The sequence below is a fragment of the Tamandua tetradactyla genome, chromosome 21, assembly GCF_023851605.1.
Source record: "Tamandua tetradactyla isolate mTamTet1 chromosome 21, mTamTet1.pri, whole genome shotgun sequence".
Classification (NCBI taxonomy): Eukaryota; Metazoa; Chordata; class Mammalia; order Pilosa; family Myrmecophagidae; genus Tamandua; species Tamandua tetradactyla.
The window spans coordinates 18,670,387-18,690,930 of NC_135347.1; the positions used below are offsets into that span (position 1 = coordinate 18,670,387).

Here is a 20,544-nt window from a genome sequence, read left to right on the forward strand (position 1 = left end):
GCATATACCTTGCCCTATTCCAGAGACAGCTTTTCGTTTTTCATGCTCCACCTCTGTTAGCCTGAAACTCTCAATGTCCTTCAATGCCACAGAGTTTCAAGATGTTTTCTGGTATCAACACCAGAACCTGAACCTTAAACCATCAAAGAACAGCAGGAAGAGAAACTGCAGAGAAGAGTGAATTACTGATTTGGCATTTTCAAATCTACACCTTCAGAATTTAGAAAGGTGCCATTAGAACTAGAGGTTTGCCAAGTCAGTTAAATATTACAGTCCAGAGTAAACCTCAAAAACATCATGTTAAGGAATGATATTAAGCCTCATATCTTAAGAAGCAACCAAGTCCAAGGTTTTAATAAGCTTGGGATCAAAATGTGTCTGCCACCACACTCTCCCTTCTCTGGTCTACTCGCTTACTAAATCCTTAAGAGAGCCAAGGCAAGCCCCTCCTTTAGTATCAGCCAGCTCATGCCCTCCTACTCAGTGCCATGTATTGACACTTGTGAAGTTTTTCTCATTTGTATTTTCATGCAGATGTCAGCTTACTCCATATCTGCTGTCTTACATGTACATCTTACATGTACAAATCCTAATCTGTGCCCACTCCTGCAAGACCTTACACTGGCAACTGCTTAACTCTTCAATTCTGATCACCAATTCAAATCGTGAACCCTTAATCTCTTCTTTGATTGGCTCCAGTTTCTCAAAACCTTGCTTGATGGGTTAACAATTCACTTAAATTGTTTGCCTAACAGCATCTAGCCTTAACTTTTGTCCTAGTACCTGAATCGGTGCAAAGACTAACTTAAATGTGACCTCTCTGGTTTCAAGAATTTACCAAAACTCTTGTCTGGATATAAAGTGAAAGCTCATGAACATTTGGAATCCAAATGCTGAATCTTAGCTATCACAAAGTGAGCAAAAGTAGCCTCAAATGATCCAGTTGACTTAATCAGGTTGTTCTCAATCATACATGCAGAGGTAAAGGGCCTTCATACCTTTATCAGACCTCTATTTTTAAAAAATTTTTATTGAGAAATATCCAATATAGTCCAACCATATTATACAATCAATGGCTCACAATATCATCATATAGTTGTGTATTTTTTACCATGATCATTTTTAGAAAGTTTGTATCACTCCATAAAAAGACAAAAAGGACTCATATATCCCATACCTCTTGCCCCTCCCTCTTATTAACGCACAGTATTTCAATCTACTCAATCTTTACCCTTTATCTCCCCCTATTATTTATTTATTTTTATCCTTATTTTTTTAATCATCTGTCCATAATTCTGTATAAAAGGAGTATCAGATACAAAGTTCCACAATTACGTTGTAAAAGCTATATAGTTACACAGTCTATAGACTGACAGACTTCTATTTGCTTCAAGATTTTCAGTTTATCACGTGTTAGTCATTAATTCAATTATCCAGGCATTTTGTGAATAGTTTTTTTTTTTCCATTTGTGGGTGTGTGCACATGCAAGAATCACACTCTGAACTTAATTTTCAATTAACCATCTAATTCCGTAATTTCTTGTCGGTATAAAAATACCCTGTTTTTCAGCTTTTTCCTCCATTTCCAGTACCTTCCCCTCTATCCTATAAGCATCTATAATCATATATTTATTGTGTATCTATTCAATCCAACTTCTGTACTTTCATTTAAGGTTATGTTTGTCAATATACAAAATATACGTAACATTGTTTTGGTTATACTACTTATCAAAATTTATAGAAATGTTATAATGCTATATATCTCAGACCTCAACCTGCATTTTTCGCCCAATATCATGTTCTGATTAACATATATAACTAAGTCCTCTTAATTGCTGCTATTGAATGAATATACCACACAATTTATTTGTTCAGACTGCCGTTGATGAACATGCAGTTGTTTTCATTTTTTAAGTATTTCAAACCAAAATTTAATGATGATCCTGTAACAGTTTCTTTACAATTTAATTCTAATTTTCTAACAGGCCTCTAGGTTTCCCTCTGTTTTGGGGAATTCTCTTGATTTAGGAAGTAAAAGCACTGGTGCAGTCAGCCCTGAAATCCAGTGAATCATCCAAATGTTCATGGCTAGCCCAAGGAAATCTTACCTTGCAATACTGCATTACACTTGAATTTCCAAATAAGATCAAGAATGGGCTGTAATTAATTTTGAAGGACTAGAAAAGTTATCTCCTTTTTTATAGGTAACCAATTTTGGGGGGGAGGTGCATGGTCCAAGAATCGAACCTGGGTCTCCTGCATGAAATGCGAGCATTCTACTACTGAACCACCCTTGTGCCCCTATAGTTAACCAATTTTTAATGATGATATTGTTAAGAATTGTAGGAAACGGGTGCTTAAATCTTTAAAGCAGACAGTTGGTTCTCCGCTCCTACCAGCTGCCTACCAGGCACAAATGAAGAATTCAGTGTTGCCAGGTTCAAGAGAAGCTGGGAATCGAATTTTGGATTAAAAAAATCGCATTTTTAAATGCTGGCAAGACATTTGGCATTTTTTAAAACCCTGTGCAGTCCAAACAAAACACATCTGTGCGCTAAATAAAGCCACAAGCCTTGCCTCGGATAAGCCTCCTATTGAAGGAATGATCTTACTGATTTCTAATCTTATAGTTTCATAATATTAAGTGCTGGGTGTTGCTGAATGCCAATGGCAATCCTAAGTCACAGCTGGAAGAGAAGAAATCTCTTCCTTGCCTGTTTCAGCCATCTGGTACAGCTCTCAGCCACGTGAATGCTTTAGAAGCAGCAGTGGGGGCAGTCTGAAGGCCTGTGATCTAAAATGGGTTAGATTTTGACCTAAAATATGTCTGTTTGATTTTCTATTCAACAGGAAAAATTCCTGGGCACAGTATTTTGACATAGCATAAATATAACTCATGCCTCCAAAATTCCTTCCTTGTCTAGAAACAATACATGTTATTGATGATTAAAAAGCTGCTTGGAATACCAAAGGGGAATTTCTTAATTTGCTTTTATAGATTTATCACTTGCTAACCTCCTTAAATCACTAGCTTTGTTGACATATTTATGGACTCTTAATAAATGCATAAAAAAATAAACAATTAGTTTTCTCTTTTGCAACAATAATATGTGACTCCAACTGTAATAAGGTGATAAAAGGTAAGGCTTTGTAAGGGAGACGTTCTGCTCCCATAAGTGATGGAATAGCTCGTACTTCACTTTTCCTTCTGCCATAAACAACTAAAATCTAAACATAATGCGCAAGACAAATAATTTCAGACACTGAACAAAAGACAGTACATGGCTGCGACCCGTATGAGAAGAGAAAAATGCGGTGAGTATCACAGTCACCTTAGCTCTGTGATTGAGGAAAATGTATGGTCTACAGAGTAAGGAAGTGAAGCCCAAACATACCACGACATCTCACTCGTAGAGGAGGCAGAGATGAGAATTTTAAGCTACCAAAGTGGTGAGAGTTCCTAGGGAAGTGTGGGGTAGCTGATGGCTGGTTAGCTGATGGCTGGGGGTAAGCGGCCGTACTGAGTCAGTCACACAGACACAAAGCACACAGCACGCGACACAGGAGACAACCCTCAGGGGAAAATGGAAGGCGTCTGTTTTATTCAGGAAGTGCACAGGCTTATATAGGCTGGGAAGCATGCAGGGACACGTGTCGGGCTGGGATTGGTGGTCATTGTTGCTAGGCTGGAGGGCAGATTACCGGGATTGGTCACCGTTGTTGCTAGGGCGGAGGGCAGATTTCAGGTTAGCCATTTTGTGTTGCCTTGCATCAACCACGGCAGCCATGTCAGCGATGTTTTATGGCTTCTCCAACAATAGCGATATTTTATGGCTTCTCCAACAGGGAAGGGTAATCCAGAGAAGTGAACTGTGCCAAGGGGGAAAAAGAGATTCCTAAATGAAGAGTTTGTTTATCCTTGGCTGAGGGAAAAGCAGGACATGTGCGAGGCAAGACTTTATGAGGCTAAATAGGAGCAGTTCTGAGGGGCTCTGAAATACCAGAGAGCTTGAAATCCTAGAAGACACTGGATCTCTGACCAAACCAAAGTGGAAAGACACCACTGAGTGCTCAGAAGTTGGCTGAGACCTCATAAAAGTCACACCACAGAAGTAAAGACTATACCTGAGAGCAAGGGCCGTGCCACAGAAAAAGGAAAAACCCCCAACAGATATTCCCTAACAAAGAATAAAACCAATCTTGAATGTTTGTTTGCCATTTTTAAAAAGTTAAGTCATTTCATTATCTAAAATTGAGAATGTTGTCGAACTGTGGACTTTGGGCCCTCTACATGATGCCTGATGAATGCAGGTGGCTGAAGGATGCACTGAAGGAGAAGTAGATTGGTGAACAATGGTGTATACTTATGAACGAAGGTTGTGCTGCTACTCGTGAGGCATGCAACGATGTGAATGAGCTTGTGGGACATTTGGTGAGACAAAATAAGCCAGAAACAAAAAATAACAATGGTATGGTCACCTTTAGAAAATGCTTTTAAGAAAACAGGGGCCCAGAGTGTAAGCTTTCAGAGCAGACACATTAAGTCCAGAGTGGTGATTATTATTTCTGGATTTTGAGAAGCTGTTTTATATATGTAATCTGATATTTAGAGAAAAGAACAAAGTCGAACAGGTTGGGGTTAAAGTAATTCAGAACATGGGGTAAGTAAAACAGTGTCTGTATTTTAGAACCACACATATTTTTTGAGACCAATGGAAAAAAGGTTTAGAAATTTTCTGTAGTGCATAATCTAATTCAACCTATCTGTACAGCTCATTTGAACAACTGAAACACAGAGAGCACAGAATAAGAAAGAGGTTCTTTAATCCTGTATAGATTATTGTAATGCCTGGATACATCCTAGAGCATATTAAGCAGATAATCAAAAAGTATTGGCAAAGTCCCCTGAGGGAGGGGAGAAAGACAATGTAACTATTAAACCTTAGCATCAGGAAATCCCCTGATACTGTATCAAACTATAGGGATATCCAAATTAATAGGCCATGCCCTTGATCTTGAGGCTTACTCTTGTGAAGCTTATGTAAGTAGCAGAGAAGCTTAGACTACCTATAGGCATGCCTAAGAGTTACTTCAGGAGGACCTCTGTTGTTGCTCAGATGTGAACTCAGTCTCTCTAAGCCCAATTCTGCAAGTGAAATCATTGCCCTCCCCCCCTATATGGGACATGACATCCAGGAGTAAAAGTTTCCCTGGCTATGAGGGAGAGGACTCCCAGGGATAAATTCAGACCTGGCACCATGGGATCAACAATTCCATCCTGACCAAAACAGGGAAAGAAGTGTAATTAATAAAGTATCAGTATCAGTATCAGAGAGAGTTCAAATAGAGTTGAGAGGCTATTCTGTAGGTTGCTCTTTTGCAAGTTTCAGGTAGACCTTGCTACCCATCATAACCTGCCAACCCCCAACCAGGACCATTCCAGCCAATCCTAAAGAATATGTAGGGCAATATATAAGATCCCACAATGGTTCTATGCACTAGAGTAACTTTCCAAAAACCTACAACCTCCAAACAGGTCCCTAGTCCAGATAAGTCCTGAAAACTAGCCCAGCCTCTCCAGAACATCAGACAGTTCCATCTCCCTACCCCATATTAGTGACGTACCCTTCCAATATCAAAAATTTAGAATTGCCATAACCCAAACAACCCTAAAGAGGGTTGATGGAAAGATCAAAGGTGATGGTGGAATTATTCATAGAAGATAGAACTTAACAAATGAATACGACTGCTGAAATCATTAAATTGGTATCTCTTTTAGTCTCTAGTATTTTAGAGCAGCTAGAAGTAAAAACCTAAAATTGTGAAATTGTAACTAATGTCAAACTCTGAATATGTTCTACAACTAATTGTGGTGCTATGCTTTGAAATTTATAGCTTTTTTGCATACATGTTATTTTTCACAAAAAAAAAAAGAGGGGGAAAAAAGTCGATTGTGAAGATAAAAAAATATTTAAGCCCTCTAACCTCCTATATTCTGGAGCAGCTCGAATGAAAAATTTGAGAGGATCATATGGTAGCCAATGACAAACTCTTGGATCTGTCCTCTAACCATTGTTGGAGAGTGCTTTGAAAACCATTGCTTTTTTATTTCTTTGTTTTGTCTATATGTTTTACTATACAATAAAAAAAAGTTAAAAAATGTAAGAGAGGTATTACCTATTCCTTTAAAGTCTGAAAACATTTATCTTTGATTAATAATTGTTTATAATTTTGTATATTAATATTAGTGTTGTGTGCATATTCATGTGAAAGTTGGTTTTAGCTACGGTTTCAGTAGACTTTGTACTAAGTTATTTTTGCTTTAAATTTCGAGTTCATATTTTTCCATAAAATTAAGAATTCATCTAGTTTTGCAGACTTAGTTTTTGTTATTGGAATAAGGAAAGTTCTATGCTCTATCTATTAAAAAAAAAAGTTAACTCATTTCAAAATAAGATAACCTAATCCAGACTCCCTAAAGCATGTTATTTAGAAGTGTTTATCATGCAATTAAGCAATACTTGACATTCAAAGAAGTGAGAAAATATTCTCTGTAATAATAATTTTTAGAAGAATAGACTTGTAGATGACCCACATGTTGAAATTAGCACATGAAGGCTATAAAGTAGCTATTGTAAATACATTTAAGAATATGAGAAAATGAAAGAAAATATGGACATAATAGCAAACTTATGGGGGTATCTCAGCAGCACAGAAATGGAAACTATAAAAAGTACCTTAATAGAAATTTTAGAATTGAAAAGTACATTATGTGTAATTCAAAATTCATAAGCTTCAGAGTGGATTGAGGCAGCTGAAGAAAGGGTCAGTAAACTTGAAGAAAAATCAGTCTGAGCAACAGAGATAAAAGCAATTGGTTAACAGTTATAGAGCCTTGGTAACTCATGAGAAAACATCAGGAAGGCTGCCATAGGCGTTACAGGTGTTCCAGTAGGAGAGGAGAGAAAAAATTCTTGAAGAAATGATGGGTGAAATTTTTTACAAGTTTAGTAAAGAGCATTACAGATTTAAAAACTCTTTGAGGAGGGTACAAGGGTAGTTCAGTGGTGGAATTCTCGCCTGACATGCGGGAGACCTGGGTTCGATTCCCAGCCCATGCACTTCCTAAAACAAACAAACAAGCAGGCAAACAAAGAAAAAACAAACAAGCAAATCAACACATGGCGCTGCAATAACGGGATACTCACATGGAAAAAGAAAGAAATGTGACTCCCGCCATACAGCATACAAAAAAGAGAAAACCTCATCGAGGGTGCACGGGTGGTTGAGCGGTAGAATTCTCACTGTCTATGCAGGAGAACCAGGTTCCATTTCCGGACCATGCACCAAAACCAAAAACCTCATTGAGCAGCAGGAATCATAAATGCAAAGAAGATGAAACTTAAACACATAGTCAGACAATAATCAAGAAGGGAAAATCCTAAAAAACAGCCAAGGAAAGAAGACAGAACACACACAGGGGGCAAGGATATAAATGAGAGTTGACGTCTCATCAGAAAAAAATAAGAGGCCAGAAGACAATGGAATGGGGAAGAGAGCCTGAAGATAAGCACACAACCAAATGAACAAAACCCAAATCAGTCAACCCTGAATTCCATATAGTGAAAATGTCTCTCAAAATGATGGCAAAATAAGGAGATTTAAAAAATAAATGAAGTCCAACAACTATGTATTTCAGCATACATGAACTGCAAGCAATGTTAAAGGAAGTTGTTCAGCCTGAAGGAAAATAATACCAGATGAAAATTCAGATCTATAGGAAGGAATAAGGAACATTAGAAATACAAAGAATGTGGATAAATATGAAAAAACTGACCATTTAAAAGCAAAATTTAAAAAATATATATAAATAAGAGCAGTATTCCAAAGGACAGGAAAGGAAGAGGAGGTAATGAATGGGCTTTTCTTTTTTATCTCAACAACTCTTGCCCTTCCTTTTACCCTAACAATACTGAATTCCTTGTGTCTTTGAGAATGCTGCCTCCTCCGTTTGAATGATCACCTCAGATTTTCTGATGTACATTAGCCAGTCCCTATCCAGCACTAAACATCATCTCTCATGGAATATTTTACTTCCATGGTATACAAACGTTCTTTCCATCACATCCTGAACTCACATGAAGCTTGTCAGCCCACCTTTGCACCTAAACTCTGCCTTGTGGTTTATTCAATACATGCCTGTCTAGACTAGAGCTTGCCATCTCATAAGTTGATTCTCCCCTTCACAAATATATTTTACCTACACAATGTTTCAACAGGTTTTAAAATTAGATGTCAACATTAAAAACAGGGCCAGTTCCTATTTCAAGAAAACTAAACCTAGTGTTTCTGGATGCCCACAATCAGCTGAAGCTGGCAGAGGCTGCCTCACTGATATGTGACATGTTTTCTACAGTTTGCCAGGAAACCCACTAGTCCCTATGGATTGTAATAAGCCTTTCTGCTCATTTACAAGTCTGTCTGGCCTCTGTAAGCACCCTGAGTTTGCAACTCCTGGCGAGAATAACTCCATGCAGTAAGGGAGTATCTTACAATACTCCCAGGGCCTAGAAATAAATACAGCAGGAGTTCAAGAACTAGTTTATGGATTGAATTGAATGCTATAATATGATCATCACAATAGTCCAACAAGGAGGCAAACCTCACAATATGATGAATTGCACTTCTGGAAGTTAATGACATGCTCAGAAAGACATGGTTGATGAGAGGCAGAGCTGTGACTAAACCTTAATCTCTGCTCTGTGTTTCCAGATTTCTCCCTAAGACACACAGTTCCTCGTGGATGTCTGTCTACAGTGGTGAGGAAACCTCAATAATTTTTCAACGGATAAATTAATCAATGTGCCCTCTGAATTCCCACTATTATGGACCTTATTGCACATTCCCACACACCATAGTTAATTGTGTGCACGTGTCTCCCCCATGTGACTTGAGGACAAAGACCTGTGAGCAGCCAGCGCCTTTGAAATAGTAGGTCTCCTATGCGGGCTTGGAGAATTAATCAAATTGAATTAGCAACTCTATTTTTCGCTACTTCTACCAACACAATGCCTTAAATCCTTATAGGAAAGGAAGGAAGGAAAAAGATTGCTTTAATAAAAGAAATATAAAAATGCAGCAAAGAGCCCACTTATACAAATTTACTGCTTCCCATCTTAATCAACAATATTTGGCACGATAAAACAAATTCATGTTGGGTGGGCCACGGTGGCTCAGTGGCAGAGTTCTCGCTTGCCATGCCAGAGACCCAGGTTCAGTTCCCGGATCCTGACCATGTAAAACAAACAAACAAAAAAAACATGTTGTTTCTCATCTATTTAGGATTTAAGCTTTTACCTACATTATTGTTGGATTTATTCTTTTGGATATTTGTAGTTGATTTCATGAGGTCACATCTAATTACCTCTTTATTAAAGGTATCATCTGCTTCTTTCATTAACACCAAATGATTTGCTCCATTAGTGACATTTCATCACTAAGCACCATTTTTTAATTTTTTCTTTATTAGAGAAGTTGTGGGTTTACAGAACAATCATGCTTAAAATACAGGATTCCCTATGATTAACACCTTGCATTGGTGTGGTAAATTTATTACAACTGATGATAGCACATTTGTATAATTGTACTGTTAACTATAGTCCATGGTTTAGCTTAGGGTTGTGTAGTGTAGTTCTATGGATTTAAAAAAAAATTTTATTCTGTTACCACATAAACATTCTAGCATTTCCTCTTTCAATCACATTCAGATATACATTTTAGGGCTGTTAATTACATTTGGAATGTTGTGCTGCCATCATCACCATCCATTACCAAAAAGCTTCTATCATCCCAAATAGGATCCTTGTATATTTTAAGCCTTAAATTCCCATTCAAAATTGCAAGTGAAACTGCTTTTTTGGACCATGTTGTCCATGGCCTCTGACACCAGCACTGAGGATTTCCAGGTTGTTGGGCTTCCCCCCCACCCAAAAAAAAAAGACTTCTCCCTCCCCTTTAGCTAATATGGTACAAATAAGAATAAAATATTTTGCACAGTTATGTTATGGCAATCAGCCCTAACAAAGTCCTATACTGTATTCCGTGTGCCTTGCTTCACCCATCCCAGAAAACAGGAGCCATATTTGAGATTTGATAATCTGACAACTCCTGGGCCTGGTAGAGGCCAGCCACGTGCATCAGAAGGAATTCTGAACTAAGTTAACTGTACACTTGGCCAATTTTGAATCCAAATATAGAAAGTTTGATCATGTTTAATTATTTCATATTATAGATAAGTAACATGCCTCAATGCAGTTACCAAATTAAGAAATATACTACTATATATAAACCATTAGTATTTATGGATTACCATCATGCTGTAAATGAAAAGCTAGGATACCAAGGGATTAAGTAACTGGAGTAAACTGAATCCAGTTCTTCAGTGTCCTCTGCATATAATACAGATTCATTCTTCTTTCCTATAGCTTGTCTTCACACACATGACTAAAAGAAATTCTTTCACTACTTCTTACACTAACATTCATTTCCTGGCACATCTGGTCCCAGCCTCGACCTGCCCCCAGCTCCACAAGGCACCTAGCTTCGGTGTGGAAATTCTCCCAGCACTTTATCTTCTCAAGTGCAGTAATTAGCACTATTTATTTCCTCCTGCTGATACGAGAGTTTATGAAGAGAGAACTCTGAAGTCACCTCAATTCTGAGCGCTACTGTCTTTTCGGCAGGAAATAACAGCCTGTGCATAGGGATTTTGTAAATGCCTTTCCTCTAATTTTCCTGAATTTTGCTTGTGGTAGCAAAGAGAAAAGCTTAAACCAACTATAAATGTCAAAATGAACTCCTATAAGGGCTTGATCCTCACAACACATGAGGATCGACTTACAAAAATAACTAAAATTTTAGTTTGAAGGTAAAATATTTTCACTTTTTGTTCTTACCTAGCCTTCCAGAACACATTTAAATAGCCATGAAACAGATTAGAAGATTGCTATTTCTACCCCTGAAAGTGAACTATTAATTGAAATTATGGATTCCTTATTTCCAGCAATTTATCAATGCTGGTAAAACCTTGAAACAGTCCAGGATCTTATCCTTTTTTTTCCTCAAAAATAATAACATAAATATAATATAACCTAATGAGACTAACTGTCTTAAACAAACAATGGAGCTGTCAGGTCAAACATGACATTACCTCTGTGAGTGCTGAGAAGCCTGCCCTGTGCTTATCCACACTCTTAACTCAGCATCCATTTAAAGCTAAGGATTTAACCCTCAGAATTGGAAGAGCAATCACCCAACATCTTTCAGAGGCTCAGAGGTAGAAGAGAAAGCCACCTCAGTGTTCCAACCTTCAAAGAAAAATGAGAAGGAAAACGACATCGAATCAAACTGTTTCCCATATGTCAGAGCGAAACTCCTGGTCAAAGGTCTGTGGGGTGAGTCAAAATGGCTGGGGACAGTTCAGTGGGAGAGCCTTGATCACAAAATACCTGAAGCTTAAACCACAGTGGCAACCACAAGAAAGCAACCGAGCTGATCCTTCTTATCTGCCCTGGATGACATCTCCTGCCCAGTTCCGGGAGAATGGGAGGAACCAAGGGAGGTTGGAAACAGGGAATGAAAGCATTAAACCAAAAGCCAGGTGACTGAAGTAATTAGAAGTGATTGGAAATCCCTTAGGAGAAGGTCGATTTCCTTTTTATTAGTAGTAATGTTCGCTTACGGACATGAAATAATTTGAGTTGTCCTAAAAGGGAGTCTTTAATGGCTGAAATGCAGTGGTCTATTTTGCTTCCTGTGTTAATTAGAAATGACATATAATTATTGCTTAATGAGCCAAACAAAATGATAACATTTTTGTGCCCTCTCTGACTCTAATTCTAGACAGCAGACCTGTCTCCTAAAGAAGACAGTAAAATATGAGCTACTTAAGCAAACCACAGGTTTTGAGCTCTTTCTGTGCAGTCACGTACTATCATGAACATCTAGCAGAAGATGCTGCCACCAGATGCAGACAGGAAAAAACTGAGAGTGAGCCTTATCTATAAAACATGGTGAGAGGGTTTGAAGCTGTCAGGTTCCCCAGGAAATGCCATGTTCTTCTAATCCATTCCTGCGGATGGCCAACCTGTTATCGGTGGGACCTTTTGGTTAGCTTATTTCAATTGAGATGTGACCCACCTCATTCAAAGTGGGTTTTAATAGTTTACTGGGATCCTTTTTGAGAGGCTAGAAGGCAGAAAAAGCTGAGAGAGTTGGGGGAAAGAAATACACAGAGAGCTTGGAGAGAAAAGCCCCGGAGATGCTAAGCGAAGACCCACAGAAACTCAGAGAGGAGGCCACTAAAACCAAGAGCTCAAAGCAATGAAACCTGGGAGCAAAGGATGAGCAGTCTCTGGCCATAGGCCTTTCTATCTGACAGAGGAACCCCAGATGCCAGTGGCCTTTCTTCAGAAAAGGTATCATCCTATGGATGCCTTGACTGGGACATTTTCATGGCCTTAAAACTGTAAATTTGTAAACTAACACGTCTGTATTGTAAAAACCAACCCATTTCTGGTATATTGCATTCCAGCAGATTTAGCAAACCAACACACACGGTAGAATTTATCTAAACACTGCTAATCAGAAAAAATGTTTTCTTTTTTTTCCAAATGAACACTTAATTCCCTCCCCTACATGTCTTGGGAAGGGAAGTATTAGAGACTTTAAGAATTAGAAGAAAAGAAAAAAGAGGATGGTTTAGAGTTTCTTTATATGCAAAACAATGGAGATCATAATCCTTAACAACTACAGTTGTCACGAGGAATTAATTAGCTGCTTGATGTGAAAGGCCCCAGCACAGTGCCAAGCACATAAACAGAACTAAATGAATCTATAATTTCCTTCTTTCTTCCTTACTGGATGTGATTTAAGAATTCCAACTGGGGGCTAACTTAATCAGATAGTAATCAGCAAATGAGCTCCTCCCTACTCTGTTTACCACCTACGATGTTAATATTTTAATAAATCTGACTGAATCAATATTTATTAAATTGCATCTGCCAACTAGTAACTAGAATTAAAATAACTCACTATTTCTTTTCCTAATCAACTGAAAAGCTAATGCTATCAAAAGTTTTTAATTACCTGTATAAAACAGTGACCTTTCCTTTTGCCTACCAATTCTGGAGGAAGAAAGAAAAATCTTTCAAGTAACAGTTTTCTTCTCAAAGAACTCTGTCCAAAAGGTCACTAGAATTCATATTCATTTAAAATAAAGTATGGAATAATTTTCCAGCTGATCCAGCAAGAAGCAAGATAAAAGACTAATCAGGAAAAGAAATCAAGGTGTCTTGAACAGAAATAGCTATCGGAACCATATATGATATCTATCTGTCATATTCTGCTATGTCATTGTCTTATCATTGATAAAAGATTTTCTGATATTACATTTATCTCTTTCAAAAATGATACTTCATCTAAAGTGCTATTACCTCCTCATCAAAATGTCAAGATTGGTTGTTTTTAGTTATTTCCACTTCATTTTAAACACATAATACAATCCCAAACACATAATACTGGACCTTTTCTTGATGATATTAGGATTGGCTTGCAGTCACATTCAAGACAGAAATGGAACCAAAATCAGAGCAGGGTGTCTATCATTTATATCAACAAGACCTAATTAATTGACTCATTAGTTTTTGCAGATTTTTAACTACCAGCTTGTTCTATTTGCTAGCTGCTGGAATGCAATATACCAGAAACAGAACCGCTTTTAAAAAGGGGAATTGAATAAGTTGCTAGTTTATAGTTCTAAGGCCGAGAAAATGTCCCAATTAAAACAAGTCTATAGAAATGTCTGATCTAAGGCCTTGGTTCAAGAAGGCCGATGAAGTTCAGGGTTTCTCTCTCAAGTGAGAAGGTACATGGCGAACACAGTCAGGGCTTCTCTCTCAAGTGAGAAGGTACATGGCGAACACAGTCAGGGCTTCTCTCTCAGCTGGAAGGGCACATGGCAAACACGGTGTCATCTGCTAGCTTTCTCTCCTGGCTTCTGGTTTCATGATGCTCCCCAGGAGGCGTTTTCCTTCTTCATCTCCAAAGGCCACTGGCTGGTGGACTCTCTGCTTTGTGGTGCTGCAGCTTTCTCTGCTCTCTCCGAATCTCTTTCATGCTCCAAAATGTTTCCTTTTTTATAGGACTCCAGAAACTTATCAAGACCCACCCAAATGGGTGGAGACATGTCGTCACCTAATCCAGCATAAAAACCATTCTTTATCACATCTCCAGGGAGATGATCTGATTACAGTTCCAAACATACAGTATTGAATAGGGATTATTCTGCCTTTGTGAAATGTGATTTAGATTAAAACATGGCTTTTCTAGGGGACATATACCCTTTCAAACCAGCACACAGCTTTCTAAACTTCTCAAAATATCGGGAAAATATTCTGAAAAGATTTTGGAATATGCTTGTTCCTTTTCTGAATTAAAGACACTGTTAGATTTGTTGATCAATTATAGAGCAAGCATATGAGATGTAAAATGTGGATTATGGGGCAAATGAACAACTATACTTTACATCTACCAAAAGGCTTTCACTGTTATAAAATCGGGTCATGAAATACTACTTAGCAATAAATTTATTAATGGTGGCAAACACAGCAGAACCTTATTAAAACATGATTTTCTATCGTAAAGAATTTGATGTGTTATTGGTCAAATATTATCTGGATTGGGCAAAGATGGAAAAGATGAAATTTCATAAATAGTTTTAAGAACACCAAAGGGTTAACTCTCCTCAAAATTGCACAGCCTAAAACTAAATAATTCCTACATTCTTAAGAAATTCCATTCTAACAACTAGCTATAACTTATATAACTTAGATAGATGTATTCTCCAAAATGTCACAGCTGTTTGTTTAATACTGAATTATTTATTCCATTATTTCAATTACACTTTTGAGGAGTGGCCTCTAAAGAAAAAAAAATTGTCGTAGTGGGGTAAAAAAGACACACACTTAAGAATTCTAATATTCACTATAAGAAACAATTGGCTTCTAGCAAGTCAAACTCCATTCAACTATGATAAGAAATTACTTAAAAGGACAATCAATTCACATGACCTCACACATCATTTAAAAGAGCAGACATTGAAATTAAGTCCCATTTCATTGACCTCCACTTCTCCTCTGACAATACAACACCAAAATGATTCAAGTAAACATACATCTTTTATCATATTGTGGGTATTTTGTAGAAATCCTTTATAGAATAAAATTGCTTAGGAATTTTTGGGATAGTTCAGATAATTAAATACAAATAGCCAATATTAATTAAGTGATCCATACAGACCAGGCACTGTATTAACCATTTTGCATACATCATTTCATAACAACCTACCTATATGAGGAGATGATAAAACTGAAATTCTGAGAGGCAAAATAACATGATCAAGGTCCCAAAGCTAATATGTAGTGAGTTGGGAAGATTCGAATCCAGGCCCAGGCTGACTCCATGGTTTATGTTCATAGCCACTCTGCTTTACCAGCTTAATTTTGACTTGCATTTACTGATACCTTTAAGAAAAGTTATCTGGCTAGTCATATGCCTTAAATATAATGATGTATTAGTTGATAACAATGAGTTTCCAATAGACGTTTTAGAAGCTTTAGTTTCAAGTTTTAATTCCATGAAGAGTCCTCCATCCCTTTTCACTGTTCATTCACTTACTTATTCAAAAAAACCCTCTGGTCTCTATGCATGGTGCTAAAAGACCAAGTGATATAAGGGAGGAGCTCAGATTAAGGGAAACGGCAATTTAAAAAAAAAGTGACGGCATCAGGGAAAGCTTCATGGAGAAAGGATTGTCCTTTGAGATTATAAGGAATTTCACCAGGAAGAGATGAGAGCAAAGGGCATTCTGGGAAAAGAAACTGAGCACTGGCTCAGAACCTGGGATTCCAGACTCGTACACAAAGAAAGGTGAAATCCCTCAGGTTGGCTAATACATGAGGTGGATGAAAAGGGTGAATAAATGCGAAATAAAATGAGGACAGATTATGGAGAGTTTTGAATGCCAGAGTAGGAAATCTACTATCCATCCTTTAGGTGGAGGGAACATACTGAGATTTCTGAGCTTCTAAGTAATATGATCAGTGCTAATGGGAAAAGAGAGAGAAATCAAAACCCAGGAGACCAAGGGAGAAACCATCACAGAAGCAGAGGCATGAGGAAAGGCAGTGATGGCAGGAATAAAGAGGAAGAGTATTTCAGAAGCTATCTTGGCAAATGATTAGAGGTGGGAGGAGACAGAGACAGATGGACAGAGAACTCACATGTGAATATTATTGAGTCTAAGTTTCTGGAAGAGTGGTGAACAGAGGACAAAGAATCTGGGGAGGGAAGGTTTTGAGTCGGATTCTGACATGTGGAGTTTAAAGCTAAAAACAAACAATTAAAATGTCAGCTTAGATCTGGAAATCATGTGACCAGCAGTGATGACTAAAGCCACAGAATAAGTATAGAGTAGAGAAGAGCCTTAACGAGTGTGTCCAGTCAAGAGATACGGTGAGCTAGGGAAGAAAGCAAACTTTTCAAAGCAACAATGTTAAAGTTGCATACATTAGACCTGTATCAACATCATCTATGCTAAGTAGCTCTGCTTAAGGCAGAGGTCTCAACCAGTTTGATTTTTTTTTTTTTTCACTTTTTTTTTTTTTATTAATTAAAAAAAGAATTAACAAAACAATTAGAAATCATTCCAATCTACATGTACAATCAGTAATTCTTAATAACATCACATAGTTGCATATTCATCATTTCTTAGTACATTTGCATCGATTTAGAAAAAGAAATAAAAAGACAACAGAATAAGAATTAAAACAATAATAGAAAGAAAAAAAACAAAAAAAACAAAAACAAAAAACCTATACCTCACATGCAGCTTCATTCAGTGTTTTAACATAATTGCATTACAATTGGGTAGTATTGTGCTGTCCATTTCTGAGTTTTTATATCCAGTCCCGTTGTACAGTCTGTATCCCTTCATCTCCAATTATCCCTTCTCTTTTTTTTTTTTTTTAATTAACGGAAAAAAAGAAATTAACCCAACATTTAGAGATCATACCATTCTACACATGCAATCATTAATTCTTAACATCATCACATAGATGCATGATCATCATTTCTTAGTACATTTGCATTGGTTTAGAAGAACTAGCAACATAACCGAAAAAGATATAGAATGTTAATATAGAGAAAAAAATAAAAGTAATAATAGTAAAATCAAAACAAAACAACACAAAACAAAACAAAAACCTATAGCTCAGATGCAGCTTCATTCAGTGTTTTAACATGATTACTTTACAATTAGGTATTATTGTGCTGTCCATTTTTGAGTTTTTGTATCTAGTCCTGTTGCACAGCCTGTATCCCTTCAGCTTCAATTACCCATTGTCTTACCCTGTTTCTAACTCCTGCTGAACTCTGTTACCAATGACATATTTCAAGTTTATTCTCGAATGTCCGTTCACATCAGTGGGACCATACAGTATTTGTCCTTTAGTTTTTGGCTGGATTCACTCAGCATAATATCCTCTAGGTCCATCCATGTTATTACATGGTTCATAAGTTTATCTTGTCTTAAAGCTGCATAATATTCCATCGTATGTATATACCACAGTTTGTTTAGCCACTCTTCTGTTGATGGAGATTTTGGCTGTTTCCATCTCTTTGCAATTGTAAATAATGCTGCTATAAACATTGGTGTGCAAATGTCCGTTTGTGTCTTTGCCCTTAAGTCCTTTGAGTAGATACCTAGCAATGGTATTGCTGGGTCGTATGGCAGTTCTATATTCAGCTTTTTGAGGAACCGCCAAACTGCCTTCCACAGTGGTTGCACCCTTTGACATTCCCACCAACAGTGGATAAGTGTGCCTCTTTCTCCGCATCCTCTCCAGCACTTGTCATTTTCTGTTTTGTTGATAATGGCCATTCTGGTGGGTGTGAGATGATATCTCATTGTGGTTTTGATTTGCATTTCTCTAATGGCCAGGGACATTGAGCATCTCTTCATGTGCCTCTTGGCCATCCGTATTTCCTCTTCTGAGAGGTGTCTGTTCAAGTCTTTTTCCCATTTTGTAATTGGGTTGGCTGTCTTTTTGTTGTTGAGATGAACAATCTCTTTATAAATTCTGGATACTAGACCTTTATCTGATATATCATTTCCAAATATTGTCTCCCATTGTGAAGGCTGTCTTTCTACTTTCTTGATGAAGTTCTTTGATGCACAAAAGTGTTTAATTTTGAGGAGTTCCCATTTATTTATTTCCTTCTTCAGTGCTCTTGCTTTAGGTTTAAGGTCCATAAAACCGCCTCCAGTTGTAAGATCCATAAGATATCTCCCAACATTTTCCTCTAACTGTTTTATGGTCTTAGACCTAATGTTTAGATCTTTGATCCATTTTGAGTTAACTTTTGTATAGGGTGTGAGAGATGGGTCTTCTTTCATTCTTTTGCATATGGATATCCAGTTCTCTAGGCACCATTTATTGAAGAGACTGCTCTGTCCCAGGTGAGTTGGCTTGACTGCCTTATCAAAGATCAAATGTCCATAGATGAGAGGGTCTATATCTGAGCACTCTATTCGATTCCATTGGTCGATATATCTATCTTTATGCCAATACCATGCTGTTTTGACCACTGTGGCTTCATAATATGCTGATTTTTTTTTAAATACCAAAAAAACACAAAGCAAATGCAAACATTCCTATTTTGATCATTCCGTTCTACATATATAATCAGGAACTCACAATATCATCATATAGTTGCGTATTCATCATCATAATCATTTCTTGGAAACTATGCGTCTATTCAGAAAAAAAACAAAATGAAACAGAAAAATAATTTATACATATCATACCCCTTACTCCTTCCTTTCATTGATCACTAGCATTTCAAACTAAATTTATTTTAACATTTGTTCCCCCATTACTTATTTTTATTCCATACATTCTACTCGTCTGTTGACAAGATACATAAAAGGAGCATCAGACACAAGGTTTTCAAAATCACACAGTCACATTGTGAAAGCTATATCATTATTCAATCATCATCAAGAAACATGGCTACTGGAACACAGCTCTACATTTTCAGGCAGTTCCCTCCAGCTTCTCCATTATATCCTGAATAACAAGGTGATAATTACTTAACGGTAAGAATAATCTCCAGGATAACCTCTCAACTCTGTTTGGAATCTCTCAGCCATTGACATTTTGTCTCATTTTCACTCTTCCCACTTTTGGTTGAGAAGGTTTTCTCAATTCCTTGATGCTGAGTCTCAGCTCATTCTAGGGTTTTTCTCAATCCCTTGATGTTGAGTCTCAGCTCATTCTAGGATTTCTGTCCCACGTTGCCAGGAAGGTCCACACCCCTGGGAGTCATGTCCCACGTAGACAGGGGGAGGCTTGTTGTGTTGATTGGAGAGAGAGGTCACATTTGAGCAACAAAAGGCTCTCTTGGGGGTGATTCTTAGGCCTAATTTTAAGTAAGCTTGACCTATCCTTTGTGCGGTTAAGTTTGGTATGAACAAACCCCAAGACTGGGGGCTCAGCCTATAGCTTTGGTTGTCCACACTGCTTGTGAGAATATCAAGAATTCAGCTTGGGGAAGTTGAATTTCTCCCCGTTCTTACCATTCCCCGGGGGACTTTGCAAATACTTTTCCACTCACTGATCAAATCACTCTCAACCAGTTTGATTTTGCCTCCCATGGAACACTTGCCAATGTCTGGGAGGAGAGTGTTATTGGCATCCAGTGAAATAGGGGACAGAGTTAACATCTACAGTACACATCAGTTAACATCCTACAGTACACAGGACAGCCCTGCACAACAAAGAAATTTCTGGCCCAAAATGTCAATAATAACTTGAGGTTGAGAACTTCTGGCTTACCCAATCTAGAATTTCAAATTGTTTAGGAACACAGAATACTCAGAATGGATGGGACATCCATTTTATGAAGCAAAATTTCTCAAGTCTTTGATCTTAGCTAAGTTAACGTTAATTTTCAAGTTTACAAAGAAGTCAATTTTAATCATATTTGCCTAATGAGTGAAAAAAGGGATCCCAATAAAAAGTGAAGCCTCCAAATTAGAGATTGCATTCCCATCCAAAGACTGCCGCCATTGAAGGTGCCCCGTGGGCTACAGGTCACATCAACCGATTGGCAGCAACTGGCTTCAGCTCTTTCTTATGCTGTATTTTTAAATCTGAGATATTTTTGAGAGCGTCTTGGACTGTCTAAAAGGTTTAGAAAGGATAATCTGAAGACTCTAATTTATTCTGTGATTTAAGTAACATCTATTTGTGTCCTGAAATGTCTTGTTACAACTGGAAACTCCAGAATATCTCATAAGAATGAGTCAAGTAAGACTCTGGATGTTTGATTGAGTCTGCTAAGAGAATGAAAAATATGAACAAATCCAGGTCTTTCAGAACACAATAATAACTAACACTTAATAAGTAGTTAAGCTTCTACCAG

General features: G+C 37.5%; 1 protein-coding gene and 1 non-coding gene across 4 annotated transcripts in view; one reads left to right on the forward strand and one right to left on the reverse strand.

Annotated features, from left to right (window-relative positions):
* Nucleotides 1-20,544, reverse strand: part of CAMK4 (calcium/calmodulin dependent protein kinase IV) — a 244,339-nt gene that overhangs the window by 137,002 nt on the left and 86,793 nt on the right. The window lies entirely within an intron of this gene.
* TRNAV-GAC (transfer RNA valine (anticodon GAC)) lies at nucleotides 7,051-7,121 on the forward strand. Its single transcript has one exon. It is a non-coding gene; the product is annotated as a tRNA-Val (tRNA).